The sequence below is a fragment of the Macaca thibetana genome, chromosome 6 (genome assembly GCF_024542745.1).
Source record: "Macaca thibetana thibetana isolate TM-01 chromosome 6, ASM2454274v1, whole genome shotgun sequence".
NCBI lineage: Eukaryota > Metazoa > Chordata > Mammalia > Primates > Cercopithecidae > Macaca > Macaca thibetana.
In genome coordinates, this window is record NC_065583.1 from 142148504 (window position 1) to 142165190 (window position 16687).

General features: G+C 35.6%; 1 long non-coding RNA gene across 1 annotated transcript in view; it reads left to right on the forward strand.

Annotated features, from left to right (window-relative positions):
- Nucleotides 1–13512, forward strand: part of LOC126956462 (uncharacterized) — a 43672-nt gene extending 30160 nt beyond the window's left edge. The window contains exons 3-4 of the long non-coding RNA XR_007726384.1: nt 11809–11915; nt 12919–13512. This is a non-coding gene — a long non-coding RNA (uncharacterized LOC126956462). The remainder of the gene's footprint in view (nt 1–11808; nt 11916–12918) is intronic.
- Nucleotides 13513–16687: the final 3175 nt, after the last annotated feature.

The window sequence follows — 16687 nt, forward strand, 5'->3', positions numbered from 1 at the left end:
GTAGATAGAAAATGGTATTTATAGATTTTCTAATATTAACTCAGCTTGTAATTCTGGGGTAAACAATTTGGGGATGATACATTTTCATACACTTTTGAGTAAGGTTTGCTAGTATTTTCATTATAGTTTTTACATCTATATTTATCATGGATATAATGAGCTTGCAATTTTTCTTTTGTATGCTATATCTTGTCTTCTCTTATTGTTAAAGACTTGACAAGTGAATTGAAGTCTATTTCCTCTAATATTATTTTCTGGAAGAATTGTCTAGATTACAGGGGTCCCCAGCCCCCCGACCATGAACCAGTGAGGAGGTGGTGAGCCCTGGGTGAATAAGCATTATCGCCTGAGCCCCACCTCCTGTCAGATCAGCAGGAGCATTAGATTCTCATAGGAGCGGAAGCCTTATTGTGAACTGCGCATGGAGGGACTTAGGTTGTTTGTTCCTTAAGAGAATCTAATGCCTGATGATCTGAGGTGGAACAGTTTCATCCCCAAACCATCCCCACATCCCCTCTGTTCCTCACCTCCCTGCTCCATCCTGTGGAAAAATTGTCTTCCATGAAACTGGTCCCTGTTGCCAAAAAGGTAGGGGACCACTGGTTTAGAATAAACTGTGTGACCATCTAGACCTGCTCTTTTCTCTGTAGGAAATTTTAAAATTTTTACTTTATATCCTTTACTAGTTATAGGAAAACACAATCTTTCTACATCTCCTTTAATCAGTTTTGTTAAATTTTTAAAGGCATTTGTTAATTATTCTTAAGCTTTCAAATTTGTTAGCATTAAGTTGTATTCCCTCATTTTCTTTTCAGTCTCTGCAGTATTTACAGTTATACTCCATTTTTCATTTAAAATACGAATTCTTGTCTCTCTGTTTTCCCTCCACTACCAATCATACCAAAAATATTGTCTACTTCGTTAGAATTGTGAATTTGGTTTGGTTGATTACATTATATATTTAAAAAAAATGTCATTTGTATCTTCTCTCATCTTTAAGATCTTTTTACTTCTTTTAGATTTATTCTGTTGTTTTAGCTTTTTAATCTCTAGCCTTAAAGGTATATGATCTAAAAATATAATTATAATACATGAAGCACCACTGTCACTGCCTTCTAGAAATTTTGATAATATCAGTTTTGATTATCATTCATTTCTAAGTATTTAAAATTTTTTATTATGGTGTCTTTCTTGACCTGAGAGATATTTAAAAATATATTTTAAAAGATTTTCTAACATGCAGGTATTCATAATTTATCTTTTTTGTTATTAGCTCCTATCTGAAATGTATTATGGTTGGAGAACACAGTTTTTATTGCATTGATTCACCAAAATTTGTTGGGAATTGATATGTTTCAGCAGATGGTCAAATTTTGTAAATGTTGTATGCATGGTTTGGAAAAATCTGTACTCTAGTTGAGTGCAGACTTCTACATATGTGAGGAAGAAAAAACCTTTTGCGCCAAATGGCCATGAGGGCTTAGTTCCTACCTCTCCTTTTGAGTGACTATGTAGGGAACTGTCCTTTAACATATCAGGGAAGGGAGAATCCCAAGATCTCTGACTGCTATCAGCAGCATTGGTATGCAAATGGCCTAAATGAACTTCGGAATCTCTTCAAGATTACTTTCTGGACTGCGAGCCACATAAGAATATGTTCATGATGATACTTTAGTTGTGTTCAAATCATCTACAACTCTTCTAAATTGTTTTCTGCGTCACCTGTCAATGTTGTGAGATATATTACAATCATCTACTATAAAGATGATTTGCTAAATTCCCCCTACAAGTTATTAACTTTTGCTTTATTTATATTAAGATTACTTTATTTGAGGCATACATATTTTAAAGTGCTACGTTTTCCTGGTGAATTGAACATTGTATAATTATGTAATAACTCATCTCCATGATAATTTTTTAAAAAATTAACTCTATATATCTCCATTTGCATAATAAGAGTTTTCTATTCTTTTACTTTTAACATTTCTTTTTTTAAAAAAAATCTAAATTATGGGATGCAATTGTAATATTGTTATACGGATACGTTAAGCAGTGGTAAAGTCAAGGCTTTAATTTATCACCTGAATAATGTACACGGTACCCATTAAGTAATTTCTCCTCATCCTGAAATCATCCAGAAATCATGTCTTTTGCTAGAAAACAGAGTATCAGCATCTCTCCTGTCCCCTTGTTTCTTTCTCACCTGCCCCCACCATTCACAGTTAGATTTTTTTTGTTATGTCCTCTTACAGGTTATTTGATATATGTAATTTTTTGGTATTGATTTTTTTTTAACAATAAAATTTATGAAAGTGTGTTTGATTACCCTTAATTTCTCTTACAGAATCGCCTGTGTTTGTTTGTTTTCTATTAATAATTTGAGTACTTTTCCCAAAGCTATCCAATAAGGGACTTTTTGTGACAAATCTTCTAAGGCCTTTATGTCTAGGAATATTTTTATTAAACCCTTACATCTGAGTGACAATTTGTCTGGTTATGCAATTCAAGGTTTAAGTTACTTCCTGTTAACATTTTAAACCTGTTCTTTCATTTTCTTCTTGCATCCATTGACGTTATTTGAGGGTCTGATTAAAACAGATTCTTTTTCCTTTGTAGGGAATTTGTTCTTGCTTCCCAGAAGCTTTAGTTTTCCTTTATTTTTTATATTGTATTTTTTGGGTGTGGGGTGGGGTGGGGACAGAGTTTCGCTCTTATCGCCCAGGCTGGAGTGCGGTGGCGTGATCTTGGCTCACTGCAACCTCCACCTCCCAGGTTCAAGTGATTCTCCTGCCTCAGCCTCGCGGGTAGCTGGAATTACAGGTGTGCACCACCACACCCCGCTAATTTTTGTATGTTTAGTAAAAACAGGGCTTCACCATGTTGGCCAGGCTGGTCTTGAACTCCTGACCTCAGGTGATCCACCTGCCTCAGCCTCCCAAAGTGGTGGGATTAAAGGTGTGAACCACCACACCCAGCCTATTTTTTATATTCTTAACATTTGCTATACTGCATATAGATATAATTTTAGTCTCCCTTGTAGAGTATTCTCTGTATTCCTTCAACATAAAGGTATTTATCTTACTTGACTCTGAAGGATGATAGCAATTATTTTCTAAGTATCTCCTCCTCATTATTTTTATATCTGTCTGCTTCTGGAAGTTTTATTAAGCAGATGCTGGCAATTGTAATCTTATTTTCATTTTTCTTAAACTTTCTTTTTATATTTTTGCACTATTCTCCTCTTTCTACTCCATCTAGGAAGATTTCTAGAATTGCTAGAAAGAACCCATTAATTCTTTGTTCAGGTGTATTCATTTTAGTGTTTATCTCATTGATTGTGTTTTTTCAATTTATCTTTTTCTGATTTAATATTTCTAATTTTATTTTAATTATTAACTTAAAAAGTTCATTATTTTTATTTACTACTCATAATTTCTTAATTTCCTTTTGTATATTTATCATACTTATTTAAACATTTTTGGGCTGTTACTATTTTCATTTCATTTCCAGTGGTATATGTTGATCAATTTTTTTTGGAAGAAGTTGTACTCCTTAAATTTCTTATTATTTGGGGTTGTGAGTTTATATTCCTCCAAAACGTTAGCACCTTTCTCTGATATTGTGTATTAAGCATGGTTAGAATCCAGTGAGCTCAATGAGAAAGAAAGTGGTGAGCTGTAGCCTAGAAAGTTCACAAAAAGAATTTGGGCAGTTCTTCACCTTTTTATTTTTGTGGGATTTTTAAATTTGTTTTGAAGAGCAGAAATTACACATTTTTTGGAATAAAAAGGACATTGTCTTCATAATTTCTTCATTTATTTTATAATTAAAAATATTGGTCACCCTTCCAATATTTTTTACAGCTATAATGAAAAATACATTTAATCCTTTAATCTGCTTGGAACTTCTGTTTGTGCCGTTATTTATTGATTGAAGCTTTAGTAAGAAGTTGACAGAGATAGATTATTGAGGGTCTTTTAAGATTTTTGCTCCTTCAAAGCAGCATCAATTATATTTGCTATTCTCTAATAGCATGTAAATGGAAAAATAAGGTAGTATGTGACCATAACTTATAATTATTACTTTTTGTATATATTAAATGTTTTTTCTGAAAAATAGTATGCAACCCAAATAATATTTAATGTCTTTTTGCTCTCAGACTGACAAAGGTAAAAAAACATATAGTAGCCAACATGGTGTTGAATAGAAAAGTGGGCATTTTTTAGAGCAGTTTTAGATTCACGTAAAAATTGAGTAGAAGGTACAGGGTCCTCCTATAATCTTCCCTCTCACCAGTTTCTTCTGTTATCATTATCTTTCATTTGTGTAGCACACTTGCTACAATTGGTGAACCAATATTAATACATTATCATTAACTAAAGTACATAGTTTATATTAGGATTCACTCTGTGTTGTATAGTTCTATGGGTTTTAACAAATGTATAATATCATGTATCTGCCATTGCAGTATCTTAGAAAATAATGTTACTGCCCTAAAACTCCTCTGTGTTCTACCTAATCATCCCTCTCTCCCCCTAATTCCCTGGCAACAACTGATCTTTTTTCTTTTTTTGAGACAGAGTCTCGTTCTGTCGCCCAGGCTGGAGTGCAGTGGCCGGGTCTCAGCTCACTGCAAGCTCCGCCTCCCAGGTTTATGTCATTCTCCTGCTTCAGCCTCCCGAGTAGCTGGGACGACAGGCGCCCGCCACCTCACCCGGCTATTTTTTTGTGTGTGTTTTAGCAGAGAAGGAATTTCACCGTGTTAGCCGGGATGGTCTCGCTCTCCTGACCTCGTGATCCGCCCGTCTCAGCCTCCCAAAGTGCTGGGATTAAACAGTTGATCTTTTTACTGTCTCCATAGCTTTGTTTTTCCCACAGTGTTGTGTAGTTGGAATCATATACTATGTATCTGTTTCAGACTAGCTTATTTCACTTAGTAATATGCATTTAAGGCTCCTCTGTGTCTTTTCATGACTTGAGCTCTTTTCTTTTTATTAGTGAATAATATTCCATTGTATGGATGTACTACAGTTCCTGTATCCATTCACCAATTGAACGACATCTTGATTGCTTACAAGATTTGGCAATAGTAAGTAAAGTGCTATAAACATTCATGTGCAGGTTTTTGTGTGGACATACATTTTCAACTCATTTGGTAAATACTGAAGAGCATAATTGCTGGATTGTGTGGTAAGACAATATTTAGTTTTATAAGAAACTGCCAGACTGTCTTCCAAACTGGCTGTACCATTTTGGATTCCATCAGTAAATGAATTAGAGTTCTCGTTGTTTCATATCCTTGTCAGTATTTGATGTTTTCAGTGTTTTGGATTTTAGCCATTCAAAAAGCTGTGTAGGAATATCTCACTGTTGTTTTAATTTGCTATTCCCTAATGATGTATGATGTGGAACATCCCTTCATATGCTTATTTGCCATTTGTATATCATCTCACTTGATATAGAAATCCCACTTCTAGAAATCTGATACTTAGAGATACTTCTGGATGAAAATTTATGTTCAGTGATGCTCAATACTGCATCATTTGTAATAGCTAAATGTTGGTTGCCTCTTAATTTCTAACAATGTAGTAGAGAGAGAGAGAAATATGACTTCTCTGCATATTCCTTTGTGAAAAATACTCCAAACATATTAAGTGAAAAAATAGTCACAGAACAATGTATCATAGTGTGATCCAATTTATATAAAAAGTATATACTAAACACTATAGTGAAAATAATTTAAATATCTGTAGTTTATAAGAATGTTTTTCTGTAAGATGATTGCATAAATTTTTCAAGTTTGACATATAGTATTATGCCATTCTTGTATAATGAAGTTGCAGAGTATCTTTTAAAAATTTTATTTTTAAAAATATTTCAAGAGTTTTGGGGGTACAGGTGGTTTTTGGTTACATGGCTAAGTTATTTAGTGATGACTTCTGAGATTTTAGTGTAACCATCACCTGAGCAGTGTACACTGTACCCAACATATAATCTTTTATTCCTTACTTCCCTCCCAATCTTCCCCCCACCAAGTCCCCAAAGTCTATTATATTATTATTGTGTCTTTGCATCCTCTTAGCTTAAATCTCACTTATAAGTGAGAACATATGATATTTGGTTTTTCATTCCTGAGTTACTTCACTTAGAATAATGGCCTCCAGTTCCATCTAAGTTGCTGCAAAAGACATTATTTTGTTCCTTTTTATGGCTGAGTAGTGTTCTGTCATGTATATATATCATATTTTCTTTATCCACTCATTGGTTGATGAGAACTTAGATTGGTTCCATATCTTTGCAATTGCAAATTGTGCTTCTATAAAAATGCGTGTGTATGTGCCTTTTTCATATAATGACTTCTTTTCCTATGGGTAGATAACTGGTAGTGGGGTTGCTGATCAAATGGTAGTTCTAATTTTAGTTGTTTAAGGAATCTCCATAGTTTTTTCCATAGTGGTTATACTAATTTACATTCCCACCAACAGTGTAAAAGTGTTCCATTTGCATCACATTCATGCCAACATCTATTGTTTTTTGACATTTTAATTATGGCCATTCTTTCAGGAGTTAGGTGGTGTCTCATTGTGTTTTTAATTTGCATTTCCCTGATTAGTGATGTTGACCAGTTTTTCATGTTTGTTGGCTGTTTGTACACTTGATCTTAGCCAAAAGGCCAAGAAGAAATGTTGTTGGCTGTTTGCGTATCTTCTTTTGAGAAAAGTCTATTCATATCCTTTGCATACTTTTTGATGAGATTGTTCTTTTTTTTTTCTTGTTGATTTGTTTGAGCTCCTTGTAGATTCTGAATACTAGTCTTTTGTCAAATGCGTAGTTTGCAAATATTTTCTCCTACTCTATGGGTTGTCTGCTTACTCTACAAATTTTTTTTTTTTTTTTTTTCTTTGCAGAAGCTTTTTTAGTTTAATTAGTTTCCATTTATTTATTTTTGTATTTGTTGCATTTGCTTTTGGGATCTTAGTCATGAATCCTTTGCCTAAGCCAATGTCCAGATGAGTTTCTCTGATGTTATCTTCTAGAACTGTTATGATTTCAGGTGTTAGATTTAAATCTTTGATCCATCTTGAGCTTATTTTTGTATAAGGTGAGATGGGGATCCAGTTTCATTTTTCTACATGTGGCTTACCAGTTTTCCAAGCACCATTTATTAAATAGGGTGCCCCTTCCTCAGTTTATGTTTTTGTATGCTTTGTCAAAGATCAGTTGGCTATAAATATTCGGCTTTATTTCTGGGCTCTCTATTCTGTTCCATTGGTCTACATGCTCACCCCTCCCTTTTTTTTTTTTTTTTTTTTTTGAGACGGAGTCTCGCTCTGTCGCCCAGGCTGGAGTGCAGTGGTGCTATCTCAACTCATTGCAAGCTCTGCCTCCTAGGTTCACGCCATTCTCCTGCCTCAGCCTCCCGAGTAGCTGGGATTACAGGCACCCACCACCACGCCTGGCTAATTTTTTTTTTTTTTTTGTATTTTATAGTAGAGACAGGGTTTCACCGTGTTAGCCAGAGTGGTCTCAATCTCCTGACCTTATGATTCACCCACCTCGGACTCCCAAAGTGCTGGGATTACGGGTTTCAGCCACTGTGCCCTGCTGGTCTACATGCCTTTTAAAATAACAGTACCATGCTGTTTTGGTAACTATATCCTTGTTATATAGTCAGGTAATGTGATGCCTCCAGCTTTGTTCTTTTTGCTTAGTATTGCTTTGGCATGAAGTTTCCTTTCTGGTTCCATATGAATTTTAGGATTTTTTTTTCTCTAGTTTTGTGAATGATGATGGTATTTTTCTGGAAATGACACTGAATCTGTAGATTGCTTTGGGTGGTATGGCCATTTTCACAATATTGATTCTTCCCATCCATAAGCATGGGATGTGTTTGCATTTGTTTGTGTCATCTATGATTTCTTTCAGCAGTGTTTTGTAGTTTTTCTTGTAGATATTTTTCACCTCCTTAGTTAAGTATATTCCTAAATATTTATGTATATGTATTTGAAGCTGTTGTAAACAGGATTGAGTTCTTGATTTAATTATCAGCTTGGTCATTGTTGGTGTATAGCAGTGCTACTGATTTGTGTACATTGATTTTGTAACCTGAGACTTTACTGAATTCATTTATCAGATCTAAGAGCTTTTTGGATGAGTCTTTAGGGTTTTCTAGGTATAGAATCATATCATCAGTGAACAGTGATAGTTTGACTTCTTCTTTTCCAATTTGGATGCCCTTTATTTCTTTCTGTTCTCTGATTGCTCAGGCTAGGTCTTTCCGGGGTATCGTTTTAAAAAAACATTTATCAATAATTGAACACAACTATCTTTTCTCACTGAAATAATTGTGCCTCCTTTAAATACTATACAGAACATCCCTGAAACCATATGAATCTTTTTTTTATTATAACAATGACCATCACAGTTATATGAATTTTCCTCTATGATTTTAAGTGAGATACACCTGAGTCCTAGGACATCTTCTCCCTTGTTGGAATGTTTTGGAATTGTTGGTTGATTGGGTTTGGATGATGTATTAAAGAGAGATATTCCCTGCATACATAGATGGTATTGCAGTGTAAACATTTGTGAACAATCTAAATATTCACTGCATTAGTTTCCTAAGGCTGCCATAACAACATACCAAAAAATGGCAGCTTAAAACAACAAAAATTAATCATCCTACAGTTCTGGAGGCTAGAAGTCAAAAAGCAAGGCATTAGCAGAGACAAACTCCCTCTTGAAACCTTTAGAGCAGAATCCTTTCTTGCCTCTTCCAAGCTGGTGGTGGTTTGTCAGCAATCTCTAGTATTCTCTCCTGTGTCTGCATCTCTGTGTCTCTGTCTCTTATAAAGACATCAGCCATTTCAGCCCAACTTAATTCAGTACGCCTCATCTTAACTTAATTACATCTGCGAAGACTCTATTGAAATGAGGTCACATTCACCAGAACTGAAGGTTAGGATTTTAATATATCTTTTTGGGAAACACAAGTCAATCCATGACGTTCATCAGTTGGAAAGTCATTAAGTAGAGCATGTTATAATTATAATATAAAATGTCATGAAGTAGACCTATATGTACTGATATGACAAGATATCAAAGACCTATTGTTAATAGAATAAAAAGGTTGCAGACCAATATGTAAAATATGGCCCTATGTGTGTAAAAAAGATCTGTCTTTATATCTACATAATCTATGTAACTATCTTATTTTTATCTTTACTCATGTTTATATCTCTGCTCATATTATTTTCTCTCTTCTGTGACACTATCTATGGAGAGAAGAGTAGGCAAATGGAGAAGAATGAACAGTCTTTCATAATGTGAATCTTATCATGTATTACTGGTATAGTTTTTCATTTATTAGAGAAAAAACATAAATCACCAAAGAAACAGTGATGGACAGAGATAGGAAAGATTTTTTTTTGGTGGTTGTCTTAAATTAGCTTCATTTTTTCTTTTTTGAGACAGTTTTGCTTTGTTGCCTAAGCTGGAATGCAGTGGCACGATCTTGGCTCACTGCAACCTCCGCCTCCCAGGTTCAAGAGATTGTCCTGCCTCAGCCTCCTGAGTAGCTGGGACTACAGGAACGCACCACCACATCATCTTATTTTTGCATTTTTAATAGAGATGGGGTTTAACCATGTTGGCCGGGATGGTCTCGAACTCCTGACCTCAAGCGATCCCACCTGCCTTGGCCTCTCAAAGTGCTGGAAAATTAACTTCATTCTTATTCATTTCAGCAATGTAGACAAATCATTTGTGGTTTCTGAAACTTTCCTTCTTTTCTAAATCTACAAAAGTTATTTGCTGTTTTTTCTCTCAGCCTCATAATTCACTTTACTTACATAACCATTTGAAAACTTGATTGAAGTATCTCAAAGAAAGGAAATGAATGCGGTGATATATTATCACTTGAGTTTAGTATCTGGAACTTGCTTATGTGTGGACAAGGTCTTTCAATTAAAGTGAAGGGAAGCAAAAAATGTTGAGGAGGTGGTATTTCAGTTATATATAAGTTTTTAATCTCTACCAAACCCTATTATATACATAGCATTCCTTTTTTTCTCCCCCTTCCTCCTCCTCCTCCTCTTTTTCACTTCCTCTTTCCTTTCTCTTCTTTCATTTGCTCTGCTCTCACATTGCCCGATCTCATTACATTTAAACTTTTCTTTTTACCTTCCATTAAAAAAATCCAACATTGAAACTCCACGGGAAAATAAAATATTTGAAGCTTTCTAATGTCTTTTTGTTGTCTATCTTTTCATTATGGATATTTTCAAATACACACACAAAAGAGGGAATTTACAATAATAACCAAACACATACTCTTACGTGGCTATCAACCAGTTTCGATGGTTACTAACATTTTCATATTCTAAGTCCATGCATAAACATTGTATTTTATTTAACTTTCTGTTGGAATATTGAAATAAAATCACAGATATCATACATTTCAGTTGCAAATATTTCAGTTTGTATTTGATATCTTTTTCAAAACAAAAGTAAGACTTCACTGACTTAGGAATACTTTCTCAAACATAGGATTTAGGACCCTGTCAGAGACCCCAGGGGATGGGTAAAGTTAACTGCTTGGATGGTTCTTAGAAGCCTGGAAAAAGTGGTAGCCCTGCTGAGTGAAACTGAAATGCTTGAGTTGCTAAGGCAGATTTTAGAGGAAGCAAAAATGCTGAGGGAGGTGAGCATGCTGGAATGGATCTATTATGAGATCAGAAGACTCATCAGAGGATTACCTTACATGGAAAGACCCAGAGAACACTCTATTCATTCAGGCCATTGGGTATGGCTCAGAGGGGCAGCCAATGAGAGCGATAGCCACAGGGGTTCCTGCCTACATTTACCATCCAAAGAAGACAAGAAAAAAGGAACTGAAGGATGGGAAATGGCTGCTAAATAAAACATCATGATTCCTTGTTCAGCTGACTTTTCCATACTTAGCCAATTGTCAAATTAGGAACTCAATAATTTTAGGGATGGCCAGATCAAGAAGAAAAACCCTGCAATACCATTGCACGTATATACTATAAAAGTATCTCTAGGCCTTCCCCAAATGGACTTAGGGCCATTTACTCGGGTCACAATACACTGTACATAGGGGAAATGACAATGTCCAAATATTTTTGAGGACTAGTGGACACAGAGTCTGAGTTGACATTGACACCTTGAATCTTGAAGGATCATTGCAACTTCCTTCTTAGTGTGGAGACACCAGGGAGACAGATAAAATATGGAGTGCTGTGTAAAGCCTACCTTACAAGGGACCCATTCCTTGTCACTAGTATATAATTGGGATTGCCATAGTTGCCAACAAACCTTCACTGGAGTTTTTGACTTGTGGGTTAAGATTTACTATGTGGGGAAATGACAAGCGTAAGACTTGAAACTGTCTCAAATGCAAGACAAGATGTTAAATATAAAACTATTCTGGTGTGTATGTATAAAAACTACTGTCAAACTTAAAGATCTAAAAAATGCATGGGTGGAGGTTCCTATCGTATCCATCTGGTTAGCCACTATGGCCCCTGTAGAAATTGGATGGTTGCTAAAGAATCCACTATTCCACTGTTAGCCAAGGGACAGCCCCAATTACAGCTGCCATGCCAGCCATGGTATCATTGGTAGAGCAGAGTAATTATGTCTCAGGGACATCCTATGTGGTCTTTTATTTGGTAAATGTGTTCTTTTCCATTCTCAGTAGAACAGAAACAATGTGCACCCGTGTGAACAACAGTTTATTTAGTGTTGCCTTAGATACTAACTCTACTACTTTCTGTCATAACATAGTTCAAGGAGATTGGAACCACCAGGTCCATCTGGATATCCCACAGAAGACCACACTGACCCATTATTACACTGATGACATCATGCTGATTGGGCAAGACAAGCAAGCGGTAACTAGGTCTTGGTAATCCAGAGGATGGAAGATACATTTATGGAGACTTATGGCCTTGACACATGGGTAAAGTTTTTAGGGAGCATACTCAGGAGTGTGTCAGGATATCTCTTCCAAAATAAAAGATAAATTGCTGCACAATGCCTAATGGTCCTCTTTTGGTTCTAGAGGCAGTATATTCTATACCAAGAAGCTGTGCCCTGGCCCATATACACAAAAGGCTATCAGCTATGACACAGCACCCTTGCCCCTTGCACCATATGGTCCAGTCAACATGATGCTATTGGAAATACGCTATGTTTAAAAAAGATTCATTATGGAATTTATGGCCAGCACCAGTGAAATAATTACACTGCAGGCTTCTGTTGTTCTGGAGAAAGACCAAGCCATATGCAGTAGAGAATGATATACTTTCTGAGAAACAGCCCCTGGAGTGCTACTGAGTCCTTGTAGAATACTTAATCATGGGTACCAAGTGACCATGCATCCTTAATTTCTTATTATGATCTGGGTTCTGCCAGACCTGCCAAATCATAAGGCCAGAGAAGCCAGCTGTGGCTCATTGCACAATAGAAGTAGTATGTCCAGAATTAAGTCTTTAGAGATCAAAATGATATACCCAGGATCATGTAAGTAGGGATGCTTTAATAATGGAAACAGGCACAAATATACGGTATTTCAAGGAATGCAGAATCCAAGGGATCCAAGTGGGTCCATTTTGTTACTTTCTTACCCACTTGTAATTGTGAATACACAAATGCTGCAACTCTGTCCTGAGGACAGTCTGATTATCAGAGTCTCAGACCTTTCAGAAATGAGGCTTTGGGTAGTATTATCAGGTAAGCATTAAAACTTGCAGCAATGATAGCAGAGGGTAAGGAGAATTGAGGATGGATAGTGAAGTGGGGAGACAGTCAGCCCCAGTCGCAGCCCATGGTCAGCCGTAGTGGCAGGGGAAACAAGTTTGTCTTACTAACTTTCCTTTTCTACGTTTCCCTCAGGAAGGAAGGCCCACAGAAGCTGCTGTGTGAACATGTGTGGAGATGTGAATCCATACAGCACAAAGGGTGGACTGTGACACCTATGAGGTGTGTTGCACAGATATTTTTAAGAGAGAAGCTACTGTAAGGATGATCGTTAGCTGACAGCCTCCAACTGCTTTGGGATCTACTGCTGCATTCAGCCCAAAGTCATTCTTTACTTAGCTTGCTCTCAATCAATGAGTAAGCATGACAGGGATACTGGAGCCAAGCTTTTTCTTTCCTGTGTCTGGCAATCTTTGCTCTGAGGCTCCAATCAGCCTGGCTGACGCTGCCTTAGAGCTGCATTGCAGCCTGACATTTTCCCCTCTCTATCCTCCTTCTTTCCTCTTATTTTTCTGTACATATCAGATCTGCGTGATGGTCTGAGACTCTTCCTGTATACTTCTGTTTTCTCTCCCCTTTTATTTTTGCCAATGAATGCTTTGTACCTCTCATTTCATCTTGGTGCCTGCTTCCTGGAGGACCCAAACGGATGAAATATACTTGTTTTAATTTTAATGTAATTACTGATATATATTTATTATCCTGATGTTTGCCTTCTAGTTGTCTTAACTATGCTTAATCTCTTTTTCCTTCTTTTGACTTGTTTTAAATTATATTTTATTCCATACATTTAAAGTATTAAATTTACTTATAATTATCTATGTTTTTATTATTGTTTAGCTGTTATTGATCCAGAGAGTACAGTCTGCAATCCTGAGTTATTAAAGTCTAATATAAATTAATACATGGACATGTTTTAGACAATGTGAAGACTCTGGAAGACTTTAACTCCATTTATCCTGTTCTCAAATTATGTGGTGTCATTTTCATATATTTAATTCTCTCTTTATTTTTCTTCATATTTTATTTTAATCCCCACTAAGATATATCCCCATACATACTGTTTATTCAGTCTGTGTTCACTTACCCACAAATTAGCCTTTCTACTTGAATCATTTTCCTTCTATCTGCATAATGACATTTGTTATTTAGTGCAGCTTTGTTCATGAAAAATTATCTCAGTTTGTGTTTCTCTTTAAAAATTTATTTTTATCAGTTTTGTTTTTGGCAGGTATTTTTTTCTGTATATAGAAATCAATATAGCAGATGTTTTCTTTCTGTTCTTTTAAAATATAATTTTATTGTCTTTGGCTTCTATTATTTCTGCCTAGAAATCAGCTGTGAGGTTAATTTGTTAATTAAAAGGTTAATTCCTTTGAAGGGTTTTTTTTTTTTGGCTTTACAACTTTCAAGTTTTTGTTTTTGTTTTTGTTTTTTCTGTCTGGTTATTAACCGCTTGACCATGATGAACCTACATGTGATTTAATTCTAGTTCAGCATTATTCCTAGGGTGTAGCTCTATAAAATTTCCATAAAAACCATGTGGTATTTCTTGGGGATCCTCTTGTGTGTGATCACTGAACTGAAATTTTTGTAGCCTCATGAATTGGTGTAAAGCTCTGCTCAGCTTCTCGGCCCTCAGCTGCCATTTTCAGAGTTGTCAATTCCCTTAAGGGGAAGAGCTTAGCTCTCCGGGCCTCTTTTCTCTGCTTAGACCGTGGCACCCCAGATCTTCACTTTCTTGGGACCTTTCTTATGCTTTTACATAAACTGAAAAAAAATGCCATACTTCTGAGTTGTTCTCAGTTGGAAGGATAATCTGAAAAATCTGTTGCCAGAAGCAGATTCCTATGTGAGGCACTCAAAGCAGTGTGCAGCCCTATGCACACATCACCCTTATCACAATACAACTCAGTGATGTGGATTTACTTTCATTTGTTCTGTTCGGCACCAAGAATTTTCCTCCTGATGACTTCTGTTTTTCTTTAATTCAGCAACATTTTCAACCATGTACTCTGTTCTTTAATTTTGGAAAAATTATGAGGTATATGTTGGAGTTTCTCAATCTATTCTCCTTATTTCGTATCTTCTAAGTTTTTTTTCTTCCTTTATCCTCTATATTTTGTTTTGGGTACATTCCTAACTACTGTCCCCCATTTCACCAATTCTCTCATCAGTTGGATTCTTATCCTAACCTTTCTTGTTTCAGTGATTGTATTTTTCATTCCTATGATTTTAGTTTTCCTCTAGCTTTACTTGTTTTTCATTCATATCTTCCTGTCTTTGCTCCATAATTATTAATTTTGCTTTTGGAAGTGAGAGGAAGACTCAGGGAGATGAAGGGAAGTTCACAAAGGAATCTCCAGCATTTGGCACTATGTTTATTTCTCTTAGGGTGTTTGCTAATGCCAGTGTCTAGAAATTGAGAAGCTAAGTGGAGTTTCAGTGATTTAATGGGGTTCAAGTAAAAATTGCAGTTTCCCCCTATATTTTCCTAGTGATTTGTTGTATTAAATAAGTCAGTCAACTTTGGTGACAAAAGTACTCAATATATTTTAGCTGGCATTACTTTGTGTCAATATTGTTATCATTTTTATTATATTTCTTTTCCTCCTCCTCATAACTATGCGGATTTTAAAGCCCCTCTTAGAAGAATGCTTTAATATTTGCTATTATTTTAGAATAATTTCTCCTGTCTTTTGATCTTTATGATGCTCGTTGTTCTCATGCGCTTGGAGATTTTCATTTCCAAGTTCATCTTGTGTAGAATTTATGTGTATGTTTATGCACACATGTATGTGTTTTCTCCCTCCTCTCGCCCTGCACATATCTCTGTGCTTGTATTTTACAACTGCCTTTGCCCAGTATGCTGAAATCCTCAGCTTGGAATCAGACCTTATTTTGGTGGCATGGGTGTGTCATCCTGAAAGATTATCAGAGTCATTTCGTAAGTCAGCAGGTTTGCTTGACCCAAGTTTGGAATCTTAAATGTTGATACTCTCTCTAGCATGGATGGACCTTTTTATAAAGACTTTGGCCATGGCAAGGAGCCCCGGTCACCCCTGGATTCATGCTACAAAACTCACCCTGATGTCTAAAATGTGTTTGGGATTTATGGTTTTTAATCAACCACCCAGAAATTGATCACCTACATATTTGTTCTGGATTGATCTGGAAGCTCACGAGGTCTGGGGTTCTAACCCAATTTAATTATTTCTGATTTATGAATGTCTAGTTAATATCATTTTAAGCACAATTACAACTTGCAAAATATATGCACATATTTTATCATTGCTACGGGTAGATTTTCAAGTTGTTTATTTAATGGGTAATCTTATACTACTACTTTGACTAGAATCAAATATTGCTATTATTATCAGTGGTAACAGTAGTAACAGTAGAAGCAGTAGTGGTAATTATCGCATTACTGGTTCACACTAAGCTTGTCATCACCTAAAAGTCTCAGATTTTTTAATATGAATTATTCTAAAGTCAGTGTTTGATTTCCTATATGCGCACGATGTACACTCATATATTTTTCTAAGCAGAAGGGCAGAAACTACCAAATTCAGCTGGGAAGCCATACAGCTAAAATATTTCTTGACAGTTTTGTAATTTCTAAATTACAAATTAATAGTTAAGAATAAAGCATATAATCCAGATGTTTTGTCAAAGGCAAGTACATGGATCCCTGCTAAATTTGGTTCTATATTAATATATTTAGAAATTACAAACTGTTAAGAAATATTTTAGCTGGATGGCTTCCCAGTTGAAACATAAACATTTTCTTTAAGCAAAAGTAATTTCATGAAATAGATGTAAAATAGTTTCTTCTGTGTCAATTTTTTTCCCCAAAGGTTTATTGTTAAATACCCATATGATAAAATTGCTGACAGCTTCTTCT